The 21,230-nt window shown below is 33.4% G+C and overlaps 1 long non-coding RNA gene across 3 annotated transcripts in view; it reads left to right on the forward strand.

The window, feature by feature from the left end:
- The first annotated feature begins 496 nt into the window (after positions 1-496).
- LOC119254800 (uncharacterized) overlaps positions 497-21,230 on the forward strand; it is a 54,062-nt gene continuing 33,328 nt past the window's right edge. The window contains exons 1-3 of one of the 3 annotated variants that reach the window (XR_005127357.2): positions 497-553; positions 8,220-8,331; positions 11,643-11,758. This is a non-coding gene — a long non-coding RNA (uncharacterized LOC119254800). Of the gene's footprint in view, positions 614-8,219; positions 8,332-11,642; positions 11,759-21,230 lie in introns of all 3 variants that reach the window. The other 2 variants (XR_008553609.1, XR_005127358.2) reach the window with 2 other exon arrangements.

A 21,230-nucleotide genomic window follows, 5' to 3' on the forward strand; every position in this document is an offset into this window, starting at 1 on the left:
TTTACAGCTCAACATTTACCCATCATCTTTGACCTTGGCTTTTGGTTTTACATAGAAACTAATTACGCATCAAGAACTAGGGACAGTAAAACATAGTTTTAGAAATGCTGAGGTACAAAATGCCTGTGCATTTACAGATTTTAGTAGTTTATGTAAATCACTGCGGATTTTACACACTGGATGTAAGTGAAAATGTGTAAAGTAACCATATACTTTACATTAACAACCCACTTAACAAAATGAAAATCTTAAAACATCCACTATTTCTCTAAGTTCACAAAACTAAGCAGGTATAGCATATAGGGCATTTGTTTTTTTTTTTTTTTAAGCCTGATTAAAAACATTTCACCTTATTCATTCCTCAGCTTTTAGTTTAAAAAGTATGGTAAACATACAGGTAATGTAATAGAGGAATCCTCATAAAAGGAGGAGGTTCCAGACTCCCTGACCCACATGGAGAAGGTTCCAGATTCCCTGATCAAGTGAAGATCTAGAACACTGAAGGAGACACAGGAGGAGAGACAGGTGAAAAGCAGTCCCACTTCTGTGCCAGGTACTTGAGGGACATGGAAGAAACACATGGAGTCGAGACACGTACACATGCTTGGAAGAGGTGTGGGTGAGAGACGTGGGGAGGCTGATAATGGCAGTTATTACCTTGATTCATACTTTGATTTTGTTCCTTTTGCCCCAGACTTGCCTGTTCCCTTTTCCCTTTCCTATAGTTCCCTGCCAGAAGGTGCCTTAGACTTTTAGCAACCTTTCATGCCTGAGTAGACCTGCTTTGGTCAACCCTGTTTGGCTGGGCATTTACCCTCTAGAGGATGGGTAACTGGGTGTTACCCATCCTATCTCTTCTTCTCTTTCTATGCACAATTATGCTATTAAAGATCTTACACACTAAGAAAATACTTACATATCTTAAATATCTCATACACTAAGAATATACTTGTTAAAGCATCCAAGTCTGGGTGTCCCAGGGTGCCCCTCAGTCTGCTTGCCAACAATAAGAACAAAGAAATACATGTATTTTGCATTGGTATTACAGGGTGTAAATCTGGGAAGATATTATAGTAAAAAAGTATAAAAATGAGTTGGTTTTTTTTCATTAACCCAAAATGCTTTAGATAAGATTTAAGATGTTAGGAGCAAATGTAGGTGAGGCTTTACCAAATAAAGCAATATGAGAAGTATATGGATCAGCGTGTTCAGACAGGAATCAACCGCTTTCATCAATCTTTTCACCCTTCTCTGCATGCAAATGTAATTAATAAATACAATGTACAAAAGAATAGAGGTATGTCTTCCAGACAATAAATATTACATTATCAGTATTCAACAAAAAGAATATAAATATGCCTACTCTTATGTCAGGCAGATCCAGGTTGATGTAAAGTGCTTGCCAGAATAGGCATCCACTTGAACATAACTACTGCTGCTGTCACATAATTCATATTCTTAATGTAGGAGTTGGCACAGGTAGATTTTTCGTTGAAGGAAGAGGGGGTCAGAGCTTATATTCTAGGCAATAGCTTTTTGATGAATAGTATGAAATGAACTACCCTTGGCATGATGGTGCATCATTTAAAATTCCAGGAATGAGCCTGCACAATCATCAGCATATCCCACACTGTGGACTTTTTTAATTTATTCAACAACAAGCCCAAATAATAGGTTGTCATATTAATTCACATTTTCATATTAAAGGTAATTTTATATATCTGATCACATTACTGATAGCTTTTGCCTCACATTTACAGTTATACAGCTTGTGTGGAAATGTTGCAAACACTATTCATAGTGGTGTCACCATAAGCTCTCAAAACTGCTCAATTTAATTAAAGTTAACACACAAAAAAGTTATCTATACTGTAAAATCGCCTATTATAAGAAGCCAGGAGAGGTCAAAGTAGCTCAGACTCAGGAACAACAAATGTGACCCTGGTAGAAGGCATTTTTAGAGGTCTCAGCAGAATCAGTCAGTGAATTTAAGCTTTATTTTTCCTTCACTAATATGAATGACTTACACTATAGGTGTCCATTTATTTTGATTTTTGTAGCAAGGGATTTATTCTCTCCACCAGGACCAGACAAGCAAAGTCTACTAATTGTATAGTATCTACTGGTTTATATTTATTTGTGGGTTAAGATGTTAAAGAGATGTTTTCTAATCACTTTCTTTGCATGTATTTTATAATTTTAACTTGTAATCATTCATATGTATATGAGAAATCTGAGGTACAAAGATACGCTATCTTAAATGACACACCATTGGTGAGAGGTGAAGCCAGACAGTATGATCCAAAAAGTACTGTCATCCACTCTCTTTTACTGCTTTCATTTGGGGACTCATCAACACTCATGGACACATATAAGTGTTTTATGTTGTTTTATGGTGTCATGTCAAATTATAGGTATATTCTTGGGGAAATAAATTGTGAGCTGTAGAGTTACAATAGTGATACTGTGTTTAGCACTAGATTATGAATTACTTCTCATTTAAGGGGCCTCCTTGGTGGCACAAGGGGTTAAGCATCAGCACTATGAAGTAATTCTCAGCTACTGCAGCACAAGTTCGATCCCCGGCCATGAGGTGACCCACATGGCGCAGAAGACCTGTGTCTTGCCCGCTGCTCCCCTCAACAGTGTATTTCAGTCAGTCTGCCTATTCTGCTCCCCACTGTATCTCTGGTGAATCCTCTAACCCCCTGAACCTTTGGCCTGTACCCCAGTTCTTATATGCGTAAATAAATAAATCTTTATTTCTCATGTAAATAGGAAAATGAATCAAGACAACTTTTTTTTTTACCCATAGTATGCTGCACAAATGATTGTTGATTTTTCTTAAAATATTAAAGATTGTGACAATTTATTAATCCTGTTTCTGAATTAATACTAGGAAAGAGGGATATATAATAATAATAATGTAACCACAATGAAAAAATGAACTAGAACCAAATTGAAAAAGTTATAGCTCTGATGAAATTTTAAATATATTATTTGAGAACAATTTTATTTTTATTTATACTAAAATTTAAAATATGTAAAATTCAAGTTACACACAACATGAAATATGTTGTTTTACACAATCTTACTATTATTATCAATGGAAAAGTCAGGACAGTAATTTTAGAAGATTAAAAAAGGTAAGGTAGTCATAAAATAATTTCTAAGACAATGAATTATTCATGATTTCTCACTTGCTATCTATTTTTCAGTTTTTGTATAATTCTAATAAAATATTTATATTTCTGTAAAAAAATAGTTTTTAAATTTGGATTTGTATTCCTCCCTAACTGTGACATTATGAATTCTACCATAATCTGGCCAAATTTTATTACATTTTAATTTTGATTTGTATAGGTTTACAAAAGTTTATCACTTAGTAGAAAATTCAAAATTACTAAACAAAAGAGTGCAACTATTTACATCACCCAAAATTTTAAAAAGAGTTAATTTTTTTCTATGTGGGCAAAGTAAATAATAATCTTTTTAAAATATATGAATCATGCCTATCATATCCTCAGACTGGCTTGACATTTGGTATCCTTAATATTCATTGATCTTAGTGATAAATGGAAGAGAAAAAATTTGCCTTTCTACATTGAATTGATGGGGCCAATAGGCACATTTCCCTGGGTCTCATAAATTCAGCAAATTTATGATAACATCTGAGTATTCACCATTTAGCAAAGTCCTTAGATGATTCCAATTAACCTAACTGCTGCAATCATTAATACATTGGCTCAGTAGTTTCTACTCAAATAACTTGTAGCTTTTTGAAGAAAACAAATTATGGAACTGACCATAGTAAGCATAACTTCTAAAAGATTAAAATTCAGTGTTTAAAATCGTGGTAAAGAAACTGTCTATATAAAGGCTTTTCTTTATGTTTTAAAAAACTGTGTTTATATAAGAGCAAATACAATACTCTGAACCATGTTATCAAAGAACAACTTGGCCATCTGGTTTTCTAGCAGATGGCAAATATTTAATAAGGGAATGCCCCATACAGTCTCTAGTTATTAAATATAAACCATTACATTTTTAATATCCTCCCTGCTTATTCTCAGTATTAGTGTCTAGGCAGTATGCTGTGAGACAGAAAAAAATTTAATACTGTTACTTGCATGTACAATTCAGAAAGATATTTTCCAGAGTAAGATAATTTCATTAGCTAAACAAGATGTTAAATACACAATGACTTGACTTGGGAATTAGATTATTTTTTCTTTGCATGTCAAAAATTTTATCAAACATGACCCATTAGTTAAAATGAACATGGCTAAATTCCAAATTCCTTCTTTTCTCTACCATTAGGGAATGTGGAAATGGTTAAAGTAGAGTGCTGTATCCTTCTGAAAAATCATAATTAATATTATGCTGAAAGGTTTCTTAAGAAAAATGCATTTCATCATTTAAATCTCCAATGCAGCCCAGACATCTTATTTTACCTTACTTTTAAGTTCCATTACTTTTAAGTAACATTTTTAAAATAAATTGATAACTGTTGATGAAAAAAGACATGATCATACTTCCAACTGTGTTGGATCCCTATAAATAAAAAATTCCTAAGCATAAGCATCCATAGAGGAGGCAGATTTCTGTCTTCTCTCAAAAGGTTTAGGATATAAACAATTTAGGTAGTTTTATATCACAACCAATATAATTAAAATAGTCTTGGCTAGTAGGAACATTACATGTAATAATAAAAAATGGGATAGATGACAAGTTGGTTATTTCAAGTATTAGAGGAAGCATGTGGAGATCAGTTAGGATGTGGCCTTACTAATGGCCATCCTTGGCTTCTTAGTGAATAATTGCATGTGAGTGATACCTTAGGTGGAAAATGATTGGGAAGACAAGATGACCTCTTGTGTCATTTATTTAGCAATCATTATAATTTTTAAAATATTTTTAGATACATTCATTATGTATCATTGTGTAAATTTAAAGTGTACAGCATTTTGATTTGATCCACATGTCTACTGTATGTGATAGCCACTGTGGCCATGGTTAGCATCTCTATTACATCATATATTCATTTCTTTTTCTACAGTTTTGTTTTTAATTGGTCCCATCTATCAAGAAGAACTCATGTGTTTCTAGAACAAATTTCTCTAAGAAAATGTTAAAAATCCTCTGTTATGATAAAAAAAAATACAGTGTTTACTTGGAATTTCTCCAAAAGGATAACATAACATTTTGGTATTTTCTATGTTCAAAATCAAGCATAGTTGTTATTTTCTAAGATCTATAAATAAGAATGAACAAGACAACTTGCCAGAATCATGTAAAGTAGTTCTAAGTTTCAGTTTGTTGAAATTCTCCATTTCAGAGAAGTTGGTTTTATTTCAGTACATTCAAAGGTGAGTGCTGGATATGACAAAAAAACAAAAGCACTGTAAGAAATGTGAAGAAAAATATGGGAAAATTTAGCATTTTTTTGTTTTGAAACAACATAAAAACGGTGTTCACATATTCATATATAGTGTTAATTACTTTGAGATTACAGAAAGGGAACAGAGAATAACAATATGCTAACACAAAAGTCGAAATCAAATTGAGATTTGATCTCTAAGCTTGCAATATAAAAACACAGGTTGTTGTCCAATGAGGATCAGAAAAGTGAAAAATAAGCATATTTCTCACAAATATATATTGAAAGAAGATCAGATAATTCTTTTTCTTACAAAGTTTTAGCATTTATTTACATGTTTGGGCTTCACCCTAGAATGCATAACGTATTATGTAGAATAATCAAGAACTGCAAAGTGAGTAGAGAGGATTTGAGTTGAAAGCTATTATTGCTTTGTAAGTAAAGGAGAAAGAAGGTAAAAAACCAAAAAATAAGAAAACTAAAAATAAATAGTGAAAATATGAAAATATTTTTCACATTTTCTATGTGAAAATAATGCACTTTACAAACAAATTCATAATTTTAGCACAGATTTCATTTAATATGGATTGTGGAGGACTGTGGATGACTTGGTGGTAGATAAGGTATGATAACATATATTAAAGGATGGGACACTATACTTCTTTCTGTTTCAGAGAAGCTGGAATTATTTAGGTACATTCAAAGCTGAGTGCTGAAAATGACAAAATAGCAGAAGTGCTATAAGTAATATGAAGTAAAATATAGGGAAATTTAGCATTTTTTATTTTTAAACCATAAAAGTGATATTAAAATAGTCATATATAGTGTTATTTTATTCTATGGAATATTGTAATCAAATAAAGGTGGAGTAGTGCCTACTGTGCTATAATATAGCAGATGAACTTTAAAGAAAGGGGCTACTAAATGGGAAAAATATTTGCACATTATATATATCCAACAAGGGGCAAATATTGAAAAAGAAAGCAAACTAATCAAAAAATGAGCAGAATACTTAGACTCTTCTCCAAAGAAGGCACACAGGTAGTCAACAGGGATATGGGGAAAAATTGCTTATTATTACTTATTCTCAGGGGATGCAAAACCTCAGTGACATATCTTTCTCAAACATATGAGAATGGTTCATTTCAAAAAGTCCAGAAACAAATGTTGGTAATGAAGTGGTAAAAAGGAACAGTCTTTCGCTGTTGGTGGAAATGTAGACTGGCCCAGCTCTTAGGAAAATAGTGTGGATGGTTTTCAAAACATTGAAAACAAACCTACCAAATGATCCTTAATTCTACTCCTAATGCATCTGTCCAAAGAATGCAAAAATACTAATTTAAAGGGATATATGTACCCATATATTCATTGCAATATTTAAATAGCCAATGACACCTAAGCGCCCAAGGATAGATGAGTGGATTAGGAAGATGTAGCATATAGACACAGTGAAATACTACTCAGCAATAAAAATAGATGAACTCTTGCCATTGGTGACAACATGGATGCAACTAGAGCAGATAATGCTAATTAAATCAGAAGAAAAATGATAAATATCAGATGGTTTCACTTATTTGTAGAATATAGAGAAACAAACCAAAGCTTCAGACTAAACTAAAACAACAACAAACTCTAGAAATCTGTCTGTAAAATTAAGCCTACCAGACAAGGGGTGGGTGGGTGTAGAGCAAATTGTGGAAGGGGGGCCCAGTGGATGGTGGGGACTATTTGTGTCTTGGTGTTGGATGTGGTGTGAGATGGTGATATACATATGAATCACATACAGTGTTGTAAACCAGTGTTACCTTTAAAAATACCAAGGTATTATAAATTAAATTTTATCAAAGTAAAATGCTTCTGTTCTTTGAACAACATATTTAAGAAAATGAAATTTAAACCTTAAGTGTGAGAAAGTATTGTGTGTATGTATTTGATGTGATATATGTTTATCAATGTGTAATGGTACTGTATTATTATATCAATATATAAACATTTTGATATATGTTTATCACAGTTTTATATCCAAACCAATAAACTATTGCAGCAATCAGAACAAATAAATGCACTCAATTGAAAATTGACAAAATATTTGAAATGATAGTTCACTTAAGAAATTAATGACAGACTATTTCATAAAAGATACTTAACATAGTTAGCCATCATAAAATACAAAATAAAATCCATGAAATACCAGTTCAACTTGCTTGACTGGTTAAAAGAAAACAATATCAAGTTTTGGTTATACTGTAATGTATCTAGAAAATCAGACATTGCTGATGGAAATTTAAAATAACACAACCACTTTGGGACGCAATTGGACAGTTTCTCACGAGGTTAAGTATAAACACATCATAGGGCTAAACTATTTCAGTACAATGCATTTGTCCAGGGAAGTTATAATCTCTATGTACATTAGATTTGTACAGAAATATTCATAGTAGCTTTATTCATACTTATTCCAAAACTAGTTATAATCTAAACAGCTCATTGTATATACAAATCATGTACAACACAGTCTATACCTAGGAAATAAAAATAAACTACAGATTAATAACCAAAGTACTATAATATATATGAAATTCTAGATTTTGCATAACCAATTTATAGTAAATGAAATATATTAGTGGTAGTCAGGCTCTGGGTAGGAGAGAATGCCTACATAGAGTAAAAAAATAATGCTGTAGATATGTGATATGTCTTAATTTTTTTTCTCTGTCACATGTCCATCTGGGAAAAGCATTGTGAACAAATGCACAAGAGCTAGAGGGATTGAGCTGTTTTCCTTTGAATAATATTTTTTTTCTTTTAATTGGGATAACGTTAGTATTCTCCCCAACAGATATGACTGCCACCTTGAATGGAGAAATTCAGCTGTTTAAATACATGACTCTGGAAATGAGGTTTTGGATATTTCTCCTTTTGACATTGAATGCATAGACATGTAAATTTACGTAAGTTTAAGCTGCTTCCCCTAGGCATAAGAGGCACTTTTCTTCTGAAAATTCTTTTGTAATTAGGTAAATATATTTCTTTGCATCCTCACCACTCTAACAACTCTTTCAAAGTGTGGTTTTTTGATAGTGTGTTCAACCAGTACAATTTAATAATGTTGAACTACAGTCTCTAAAGCTTTTTGAATTAGTGGAAGTTTCCCCTCATTGATATTGCTTATCTTCATGTCCTTTTTACCGTACAAGCACCTTTCTAAGACTTGATATATAACATTAAATATGCACATATTTTGGTAGTGTTTTGTGCATTTGACCTTTAATTTTTATGAATAAAGTGTATTATAAATCATATTCTATTCTTTTTATTCAAATGTGTTTTGAAATCTTTTTCCCTTTAAAGGTTCTTCTCACAAAGTCAATATTTCAGAATAGTTTTCTATAGAATAATAACTTTATAAAACTTTTCCAATGGATTATTTATCATATTGGATTTAGAAAACTCTATATACTTCTATCCTTGGGATTTAGTCACAGTACTAAATTATTAATGTCACAAGGCATTCTTAAAACTCTAATTTACTCAGAAATATTTATAATTATGTATGATAGTATAACCTTTTCTTCCCATATTAATAAAGTTTCCACAGAAAATAAAATCTTTAGAAAACCTTGTCATAGGTACATGTAAGTATACATGTGCTCTAAATATTTCTTGAACTTTATTATTCTTATACAAATTGTACCCTACTTTGAAAACATTGCCCCAGTGAACTGAGTCTGCAAATCTGTCAGTTCTTCTTGGGCACAATAAATATGGAATTTTTATCATTGAACAATGTTTGGCAGTGAATCACTAATTAATTGAAAGTCAAAGTGAGTATTGATTAAAAATTGTGATGTAACTTGTTATGGGATTATGGGACAGACTTTACTTCCTGCCTGGGTTGGAAATTGAGATTCAAACTAAGAGTCAAAACTAAGAACAGAATGGCTTCATGTAACATATTTTAGTATTAGGCCCCACCTCCAGAATTCAATAGGAATAAATCAATCCAAACCAATTTTAATACCAAAACATCAGCACAGCTGTTCATTTTTGGAAATATGATGCTTGAGGAAAAATAGACCCTTGCAGTACAAAATTACTCATCAAAGGATAAATACAGTTGCTTTTGCAATGTTCTGCAAAAAAAGGGAATGGACTTCTCTCTAAACCAGGAAATACGATAGTGTTGTAAGGACATTAAATCTGAACTGTCACAAGAGGAATTGAATACAAAATACCTAAAGTGGAAATAATATTGTTAAATACAAAATTTTAAATGGTGGGGAAACTAATTGTAGAATCATCAAAAAATGTGTTGCCTGATTTTGGGAGTACAAAACTAGGATAGGACTGGTGAAAGTCTGTCGGTTACACTTGTGCTTTGCATTTGTGTCATTCAACATTATCCACTCACATGTATGTTTCTAAGATAAAAATATGCACATATGTGTGTTTAAAAGGAAAGAGCCACAGATTAATGAAGTATAGTCTTAAAGGAAAACTCATCTCTGAGAACAATTTTCTAAATTGTCTTGACATAGATGAGTTTTACACAGTACAACTTATGCTTCCAAGGTTTATAATTATAGGAAGTAGACTTTAAATATACACATATTTGATCTGAGTGCAAAGGAATGTTTCTAGTTACTAAGTCTATAAAATAGTAACATTTAAATTTAAACCTCACAATTTTCTTTTGCAAATTTAAGAATATAATCATTCACTGTATTTGCCAAAGACATATATCCACATTCAATAAATAGTATTGAAAGTTTTGTATTCACAAAATTTAAAAATGCAACCAATTGTCATATTTGAGAAAGAGACTACAGGGAATACTCCATAGAATAAGAAACCTAAATTCAATTGCCAATGTTAGCAAAGCAAAGAGGAAAAAGAACGTAACATTTCTAAATTGTTCCCTCTTCTTCCATCAAGCCAATAGCATATACTGAATCTTTTTCACTATCCTAAAATACAGTTTCTGACTGGCACTTTGTCATTTTTCCATTATTCTAAACAATTCCAATATAAATTTGGTGATAATGGCAGTGCAGTACCTGATGTGTCTAAATGATGAAACACCAATCCTTGCCAAAAATTATAAAATTGCCATTTGAAAAATAATTTTTAACTTATGATTTTATATTCTTACTGGAATGTTTGAATATTGAGAGTCTCTAAAATAAGTAACAATAAGCACCATCTGCAAAAATATTATAAGTTATATTGGGCCTCCCTGGTGGCCCTATGAAGTTATCCCCAGCCACTGCAGCATGAGTTTGATCCCGGCCAGGGAGCTAGCCACATGGCATGGCAGACTTCTCCCTCTCACCTGCTGCTCCCCTCAGCAATGTATTTTCAGTCAATCTGCCTGTTCTGTCCCCTACTCTGTCTCTGGTGAGTCCTCTCATCCCCCCTCACCCTATACTAACCCAGTTCTTATATGCATAAATAAATCTTTTAAAAAGTTATATTTATGGAAAACACATAGGTATTTTATCACTGACTAGTTGATACATATCAAACAGTAAGCTGTCACCTACAAAAGTCCATGTACTTTAGTCTGATGTGTGGCAATGAGATGCTAGACTCCATATGCTTTGTGACTACAAATGGGATTTGGGTTAAATTGTTACACTTTGAAGTCATGCTTTTAGTTTCAGTATTTCACATTAGTATTATATTAGTAAATTTGCCCACTTTATTATGGGATATAAGGAATTAACATTTTTAAAAGGAATACAAGAATAGTGGTATTGGTTAATAAGACCTGAAAATATATTAAAAGTATTATTTACATGATATATGTGGCTTTTGCATATTTGTTATTTTGAGTAACTTGTAATTTATATAAGAGATTTTCTATATGTATAAACCTTTAAATTTTCAATCTAAAGACAGGCATGTAATTATATCTTAGTATCTACTTATACAAATGTCAGTGAAAATACAATTTTAATTGTTGTATAAATAGCATTAACATATGTGAAAAATAAATTCTGCATTTTCTGACTAGATTTAATGTAGAAAAACACAATTCTTAGCATACTAAAAAACTTGCCAATTTCACATACAGCTGAGCTTCCAGTGTTAGTGTCAGGTTTATATGGTTTTAAAACCAAAGTTTTTTTATACCTATGTTTCCAGTTATAAAAGTGATACATTTGTTACTTGTAAAGCAATATAATGAAAAAATATATATAACCATGAAATTTCCAGTTTTGTGTAAGATGAAGTTATTGCATCCCTTTCTCACCTATAGAACTCAATAAAACCTGGGCAGAATGCATGGCACAGCTCTTTGAGGAGTCTGCAATGTAAACAGCAACAGGAGGATTGAAATAGAGCACCATAAATCAAAGTATCTCCAACCTAGTGGTGAGTTTCTATATCCATTAGTATTCCCTGATCTGAACTTTACTCTGTGGGGAATCTCAGATTAGCACTGTGGCACAAACAACAACAAACAAAACAAAACAGGAAAACTGTTTCGCTGTAGCCTGAAAAGTATGTTATTTAAAACTCAGAGGGAGAAAAAGGAAATAAACTTTTTTTTTCTTTATTCATTGGTCACTCATCCTATAGACTCTAGGTAATCCTGCAGACGTAGTAATTGTGGCAGCAAAGCAGCAATGGGAGCCTGCAGAAGCCAAGTCCACGGAGTGGAAACCTTTCTGTCTCTTTTCTCTGGAGCACAGATCCTGATGGTCAGGCCAAAGTCTAGCTGTCTACTTTTTTTCTCTTTCTATACCTTCTCACATTTTGGCTCCAGCTATGGATCAACAATAGCAGCAGTTGCTTTATGTCCTTAGAAAAAAGTCCACAGAAACAGGACAGTGCTGGGAAAATTTTGGAAAAGGGACTGGGAAATTGAAAGAATAAATCAGTATATGACCTGCTGGGCAATTTCAAGATTAAAATCAATTTCAAGATTAAAATCAATCATACAAAAGATCCTAGTTTTGTTAAAAAAAAATCCCTTTTAACTATTAAAATAATCAAATACATAATTTCAACTCTTTTTATTGTTGATCACATGCATCTTTCCCAAGAATAACTGGAATTATGAACAAAATGAAAATGCCATTTTTATTAACTAATTTTACACTAAAACCTCTACACCCACTGACCACATTCACTTATTTGCATGTACAAAATATTAGTTTGATCCAGTTTATCTCTAAGCAAATGGATCATATTAGTGTATAATCTGATGTTATTACAGGAAACTTGAATTTTAATGAGCGCTGTTTGATTTGGATGAGTCAAGACAGGCATAACACAATTGAGTCAATTAGCAAGAATTTTGCAATCAATGTTGATTAAGAAAATGGGATGATGGTATGAGCATAATTTGGAGGAATTCCCTGGCTTGAACATTAATATAATGGGGTAAACATTGGCATTTCAAAGGTAGCACATTGCTCTGAAATGAAATGATACATTATTCTTGATTCATATAAATACTGATCTGTATACCTTTTATTATACATGATTGGAAATCCATTTAAAGCAGTTCTAAGATCAGCAAATTGTTCTGCTTTCATCTTCAGTAAAGATAACCGTAAAGTCTGCTATTGCTAAACATGCAATGAAATAAATCTAGAGTACTGTACATAATTACCGTGATTAGATTTTTATCCAATCATAACCTAGGGGTGTATGTCCTTGCTTTGGCAAATTTTTTTCCATATAATTTGCACATCACATATGGGTTCTATTCTATTGTTGTGCACATATTTTTCTGGTAACAAAACCAATGCACTTACCAGCCTGGGTTTACAAATAAAATACATGTTATCTATTTGTCATGTCATGTGGCTTTCTCTTTTATATATTTACTTTTACTTTGCAGGTTTATTGGGATAATTGCATTTTTCCTTCTCTTTATATTCTTTCAAATAATTTAGATGGCCCATTATCCTATATCATTTAGTATTCTTCTAGTAATGACTTTAAGATAATTAATGATTTCATATGACTTATGGTTGAATACTGCATTTTATGTGAATTTTCTTGTAATAAAGTCTTCAACAAAATAAAACCATTATATTTAAACTTTGAACTCATGTCAGAGAAAAGAGTCACAAATACATTAATCCATATAAAAAGATTTAATAAGTTGATCCAAACCAAACTGTTTTAATTGTTATGGCTTTGTAGTATAGCTTGAAGTTTGGAAGTGTGATACCTCCTTTCTCTTTTGTTCTCATCAGTAGGGCTTTGGCTATTTGTGATTTTTTGTGGTTCCATTTGAATTTCATCAGTATTTGTTCTATTTCTTTGAAGAATGTCATTGAGATTTTTATTGGAATAGCACTGAATCTGTATATTGCTTTTAGTAGGATGAACATTTTAATAATATTAATTCTTCCAATCCATGAGCAGGGGATGTCTCTCCATTTCTTTGTGTCTTCTTCTATTTCTTTTAACAGTGTTTTATAATTTTCTTTGTATAGGTCATTTACTGCTTTTGTTAGGTTTATTCCCAAGTATTTGATTTTTTTTTGTTTCAATTATAAAAGGGATGATTTTCTTGATTTCTTCTTCTTCAGATTGATTGTTTGTGTATAGGAAGGCTACTGATTTTTGCATGTTGATTTTTTATCCTGTTCCTTTATGAACTGGTTGATTATTTCGAGTAGATTTTCTGTGGAGTTCTTAGGGTTGTCTACATATATTATCATATCGTCTGCAAATAGTGATAGTTTTACTTCTTCTTTCCCTATTTGGATTCCTTGTATGTCTTCCTCTTGTCTTATTGCCCTGGCTAGAACCTCCAGTATAATATTGAAGAGCAGTCGTGAGAGAGGACAACCTTGTCTTGTTCCTGATCTTAAAGGAAAGGCCTTCAGCTTTTCGCCATTGAAAATAATATTGGCAGTCAGAGCAATAAGACAAGAGAAAGACATACAAGGAATCCAAATAGGAAAAGAAGAAGTCAAACTATCACTATTTGCAGATGATATGATAATATACATAGAGAACCCCAAAAACTCCACAGAAAAACTAATTCAACTCATCAATCAATTCAGTAAAGTGGCAGGATACAAAATCAACACGCAAAAGTCAGTAGCCTTCCTATACACAAACAATAAATCTGAAGAAGAAGAAATAAAAAAAAAACATCCCTTTTATTATCGAAACAAAAAAAATCAAATATTTGGGAATAAATCTAACAAAAGAGGTAAAGGACCTACACAAAGAAAATTATAAAACACTGTTAAAAGAAATAGAAGAAGACACAAAGAAATGGAAAGACATCCCCTGCTCATGGATTGGAAGAATAAACATTATTAAAATGGCCATCCTACCAAAAGCAATATACCGATTCAATGCTATTCCAATCAAAATTTCAATGTCATTCTTCAAAGAAATAGAACAATTATTGATGAAATTCATATGGAATCACCAAAAACCCCGAATAGCCAAAGCTCTACTGAAAAAAAAAAAGAAGGAAATGGAGGCATCACACTCCCAGACTTCAAACTATACTACAAAGCCATAATCATCAAAACTGCATGGTATTGGAAGAAGAACAGACATACAGACCAATGGAATCGAATAGAAAATCCAGAAATAAACCCACAGATTTATGGTCAACTAATTTTTGACAAAGGAGCAAAGACTATGTATTGGAGCAAAGAAAGTTTGTTCAATAAATGGTGCTGGGAAAACTGGGTTGCTACATGCAAAAGAATGAAGCTTGACCACTACCTCACACCATACACAAAAATCAACTCAAAATGGATTAAAGAACTAGACATAAGACCTGAAACCATAAAATACATAGAAGGAAATATAGGTGAAACACTACGTGATTTGCATATCAAAGACATCTTTACAGACACATCACCCAAAGCATTGATAGTGAAGGCAAAGATAAACAACTGGGACTACATCAAATTAAAGAGCTTCTGCACAGCAAAAGAGACAATAACAAAAACAAAGAGAAACCCCACCAACTGGGAGAACATTTTTGCACCCAACACTAATGATAAAAGACTGATAACAAAAATCTGCAAAGAGCTGATGAGACTCAACAACAACAAAGAAAATAACCCAGTCAAAAAATGGGCAGAAGAGCTAAAAAGAAACTTCTCTGAAGAGGAAATGCAAATGGCCAACAGACATATGAAAAAATGTTCAACATCACTTGTAATCAGGGAAATGCAAATCAAAACTACCATGAGATACCATCTTACACCAGTGAGAATGGCACATATTAAAAAAACTAGCAACAACAAATGTTGGCGAGGGTGTGGAGAAAAAGGAACTCTCCTGCACTGTTGGTGGGAATGCAAACTGGTCCAACCACTATGGAGAGCTGTGTGGAGATTTCTGGACCTACTAAACATAGAGTTTCCATATGATCCAGCAATTCCACTCCTAGGTATTTACCCAAAGGACACAAACATCAATTCCAAAGAACACCTGCACCCCTATGTTTATAGCAGCACTATTTACAATAGCTAAGCTTTGGAAACAGCCCAAATGCCCAAAAATAGATGACTGGATCAAGAAGATGTGGTACATATATACCATGGAATATTACTCAGCATTCAAAAAAGATAAACACATGCAATTTGCAGCAACATGGATGGCGCTGGAAGGGATCATGCTCAGCGAAATAAGCCAAAAAGAAAAAGAAAAATACTGGATGGTCTCACTCATAGCAGGAATCTAGAAAACTTAAATAAGGGATCAGGAAAATGAATAACTATAAGAAAGTGAAAATCAAAATCAACAAAAAACTATGAACCAGAGACACTTTTTGGGGGGTGGGGGCCGGGAGGGGAGGGATTGGGGTCAGAATGGGGCATGTGCAGTTGTATGGGGGAATATAAAAATAAAATTTATTATTTAAAAAAAAAAAGAAAATAATATTGGCAGTGGGTTTGTCGTATATGGCTTTTATCATGTTAAGCTATGTTCCTTCTATTCCGAGAATTTCAAAAACAGACACACAAACCAATGGAACGGAATAGAGAGCCCAGAAATAAAACCACACTTATATGGACAACTTATTTTTGACAAAGTTGCAAAGAACATGCAATGAAACATGGGCAGTTTGTTCAATAAATGGTGCTGGGAAAACTGGACCGCCACATGCAAAAAAATGAAACTAGACCACTACCTCTCACTGTGCATAAAAATCAACTCAAAATGGATAAGAGAATTGGACATAAAACTTGAAACTATAAAATATATAGAAGAAAATATAGGTAAAGCACTACAAGATGTGCATCACAATAACATCTCTTTATTGATTGATTTTATTAATACAAGCACTGTATTAGAAATAATACACTGTATTATTTATAAATAATTTATAAATATTATTTATAAATATTATTTATAAATATTTATAAATAATTTATAAATAATACACTGTATTATTTATAAATAATATAAATAATTATTATTTATAATAATACATTTATTATTTATAAATAATACACTGTATTAGAAATAATACAGTCAGAAGCGCAGGAGGGTGAGAGAATTCACCAGAGCTAGAGTGGGGAACAGAGTAAGCAGACTGACAAAATACGCTGCTGTGGGGAGCAGTGGGCACGGCAGGAGAGGTCGTGCACCATGTGGGACCCTCGCCCGGTGGCCGGGGATCGAACCATAGCTGCAGAGGCTGCGGGCAGCTTCACAGCCCAGCACTCAACCGCTGAACCACCAGGGGAGGCCCCACAATAACATCTTTAAAGACTCATCACCCAGAGCAAAGATAGTCAACCAAAAGATAAACACCTGGGATTACATCAAACTGAAAAGCTTCTGTACAGCAAAAGAGACATTAACCAAAACAGAGAGACACCCCATTAATTGGGAAAAAATCTTTGCATTCCAGTCAACTGATGAAGGACTAATCACAAAGATATACAGAGAACTCATATGACTCCACAAAAACAAAATAAACAATCCATTCAAGAAATGGGCAGAAGAACTTAAAAAACATTTCTCCAAAGAGGAAATGCAAATGGCCAACAGGCATATGAAAAAATGTTCAACATCTCTTATCATCAAGGAAATGCAAATTAAAACCACATTGAGATACCACTTTATACCAGTAATAATGGCACATATCAAAAAAAACAAGCAGCAACAAATGTTGGTGAGGATTTGGTGAAAAAGGAACTTTCCTACATAGCTGGGAGTGCAAACTGGTCCAACCATTGTGGAAAGCTGTCTGGAGGTTCCTCAGTCCACTGAAAATGGAGCTACTATATGACCCGGCATTTCCACTCCTAGGGATCTACCCCAAGGATACAAAAATATTGATTCAAAAGACCACCTGTACCCCTATGTTTATTGCAGCACTATTTACAATAGGTAAAACCTGGAAACAACCCAAATGCCCAAAAATAGATGACTGGATCAAGAAGATGTGGTATATATACACAATGGAATATTATTCAACAATCTAAAAAGATAAAATCATACCATTCGCAGCAACATGGATGAAGCTAGAAGGAATTATGCTCACTGAAATAGGCCAGAAGGAAAAAGAAAAAAAATATCAGATGGTTTCACTTATAGCAGGAATATAGGGGAACAAAATAAGACATCAGTGTAAAAAAATAATACCTGTACAAAACACAACAAAGCAAAAACAGACAATTATAAATCAGAGGCATACTGCAGGGGAGGAGGAGGGAGAGGGATCAGAGAGCGGGAGGGAGGAGCACAGGGTTGCTGGTGAGGTAATGGTGCATGGGTGCCTTGGTGAAGGAAACTCTATGGGGACTTTACCTGAGGGGTTAGGGGGAAGCAAATATTGTTTAAAAATGAACAATGATGTAAAAAAATAAAACAAAAAATAATTAATAAAAAAATTAATAAATTGAAATGTTAGGATTGTAATACTGAGAATATGATTTAGAAACTAAATATGAAAAATAAAAATAGACATCAAAATATAAGCTATTTTTAAGGGAGAATTAAGATCTAGTACATAAATGTTGTATCTGCCAAACTTCAAATCTGTTCTTGAGTAATAGCTCTTGATCTGATTCCACGGTTATATGCAATTTAGAATTCCTAAACCAAAGTAATTGAAAATCCATTAACTTATTTTTTTCTACTTATTATTTGAAATCATATTTGTTTTCCAAAATGTTATAATGTATCAGAAGCCCAATTTGAATATCATTATGTGCGTTCTCCACATCAACTTACAGAGTTATACCGGTATTTTCTTTGCCATATAAAACTATTTTTCCAGATGCTCCTTTGTATATAGTGGTAATCTTTATTTTCATTTATTTGCCTATTCAATGAATAATTACAGTGCATCCTCGTCTGTAAAAATAGTTACTATTGAGGGCCTCCCCGGAGGTGCAGCGGTTGAGCGCTGGGTTGCGAAGCTGCCCGCAGCCTCTGCAGCGCCAGTTCAATCCCTGGCTGCTCCCCGGCCACTGGAGGAGGGTCCCACATGGCACGCAGACCTCTCCTGCCGCCCGCTGCTCCCCTCAGCAGTGTACTTTGGTCCTTCTGCCTGTTCTGCTCCCCGCTCTGGCTCTGGTGAATTCTCTTGCCCTCCCGCGCTTCTGACTGTACCCAGTGCTTGTGTAAATAAATAAATAAATAAATAAATAAATCTTTAAAAAAAAAAACAGTTACTATTGGGCCTCTGTGGTGGCGCAAGGGATTATGCACAGCACTATGGAGCTATCTGCAGCCTCTGCAGCAAGAGTTCAATCCCCAGCTGTCCAGGGAGCTACCCACATGGCACAGCAGACCTCTCCTTTCTTGTCCACTGCTCCCCTCAGCAGCGTACCAGTCGATCTGCCTGTTCTGTTCCACACTGTTCTGTGGTGAATCCTCTCACCTCCTGCATCGCTGGTCTGTACCCCAGTTCTTGCACGCATAAATAAATATTTAAAAAATAATTACTATTATTTATTTTTCTAAAAATTTTTACTGATCTACCATTGTTTATGTAACTATATAATTTTAGGAGTACTGCTTTACACCTAACATCTGAGCAGTATTCTGTGTGTGTGTGTGTGTGTGTGTGTATATATACATATATATATATACACATACACACCACAATTTCTTCATCTGATTGTATGGGCATTTAGATTGATTCCTAATTTTGGCTATATTGTGAATAATATTGTTATAAACTTAGGGTTCATGAATCATTTTGTATTAGTGTTTTCATACTTTTTGAGTAAATATGTAGGATTAGCATTGCTAGATTATATGGCATTTCTATTTTTTTAAGGAATCTCCATTTCATTTCCACACAGACTGCACCAATTTATATTCCTATTAACAATAAATGAATGTTCCTGTTCTCCACATCCTTGCCAACATTTGTTGTTTCTAGTCTTTTTTTGATATAGGCCATTCTCACAGGGATGAGGTGATATTTCATAGCTTTGACTTGCATTTCTCTTTTAATTTGAGATAATAAGAGATATTGAACATTTTTTCATGTGTCTGTATGTGACCTGTGTGCATTCCTTGGAGAAGTGTCTACTTAGGTCTTTTCCCCAGTTTTTGATTGGGCATTTTTTACTATTAAGTTTGATGAGTTTTTTTTTTTTTTAATAAATTTTGGGAAGAAGCCCTTTGTTGGATGTATGATGTGCAAATATTTTCTGCCAGTCCATAGATTTTGTTCTCATGTTGATGATTTTCCCCCCACTGTGCAAAGCCTTGTAGTTTGATGTTATCCTATTTGTTTACTTTGCCTTTTGTCCCCCTTGAAGTTGGAGTATGAGTTCCTAAATACATGCCAGAAGTTGATGTTCAGATTGTATTACCTATTCTTTCTTTTGTATTGTATGGGGTCAGGTCCTGTACTGTTGTCTTTAATCCATTTTTTAAATTTTTTTAAAAAGATTTTTATTTATGCAAGAACTGGGGTACAAGCCAGAGATGCAGGGAGTGAGAGGATTCACCAGAGATAGAGTGGGTAGCAGAACAGGCAGATTGACTGAAATACACTGCTGAGGGGAGGGGAGCAGTGGGTGAGAAAGGAGAGGTCTGCCAACCCATGTAGGTATCTCCCTGGCCAACCGAGAATCGAACCCGCACTGCAGAGGCTGACAGCTTCTCAGCACTGTGCTCAACCTGCTGCACCACTAGGGAGGCCCTCTTTAATCCATTTTGAGTTAATTTTGAACACAGAGTTAAATAAAGGTCTATTTCCTTTTTTTTGTATTTGGTTGTCCAAGTTTCCCAACACCATTTGTTTAAAAAGTTTTCTTTCTCCATTGTATATTATTACGATACCATATTAGAGTAAGGTATAAATTAAGGTTATTTTTAATTTTACTTAATATATTCCTAAATTTAAGATAAATCAGTAGGGTTTAAAAATAAGTTTCAAGGTTTTAAATATTCCTAAAGAACTAAATGCATCAGTAAGTCCTGAGAGGTTTATTTTGTACTGAGACACGCATTTATTTTTTATTTTTTTGTGATGAAGATTTAAGATTTATTCTCTTAGCAACTTTCAAAAATGCAATACAGTATTAACTATAGTCACCATGCTGTTTGTTTTGTCCCATAACTAATTTATTTTATCAATGGGATTTTGTACCCTTTGACCTCCCTTTCACTCATTACAGCAGGGAGACACTCATTTATTTTTAACTGTTGCACTTAACATTGACATGCAAAAGAATTTAGTATCAAGACAGTGCTGTAAAATGTGTTTAATATAATGTTGGGTAATTATTACCAGTGAAGCTAATGTTCAATTTGATATTGTTTTTTCCTTGACAAAGACACCCTTAAAAGTAAAGATTTGACAGAATAGTCTACTAGTTAATTGCGCAGATTCAGAACCCTAACTAGCTGAGCTCTAATATATCTAGCA

Source organism: Talpa occidentalis, unplaced genomic scaffold, assembly GCF_014898055.3.
Source record: "Talpa occidentalis isolate TD23 unplaced genomic scaffold, MPIMG_talOcc4v2.1 talOcc4.3, whole genome shotgun sequence".
NCBI classification, from domain to species: Eukaryota; Metazoa; Chordata; class Mammalia; order Eulipotyphla; family Talpidae; genus Talpa; species Talpa occidentalis.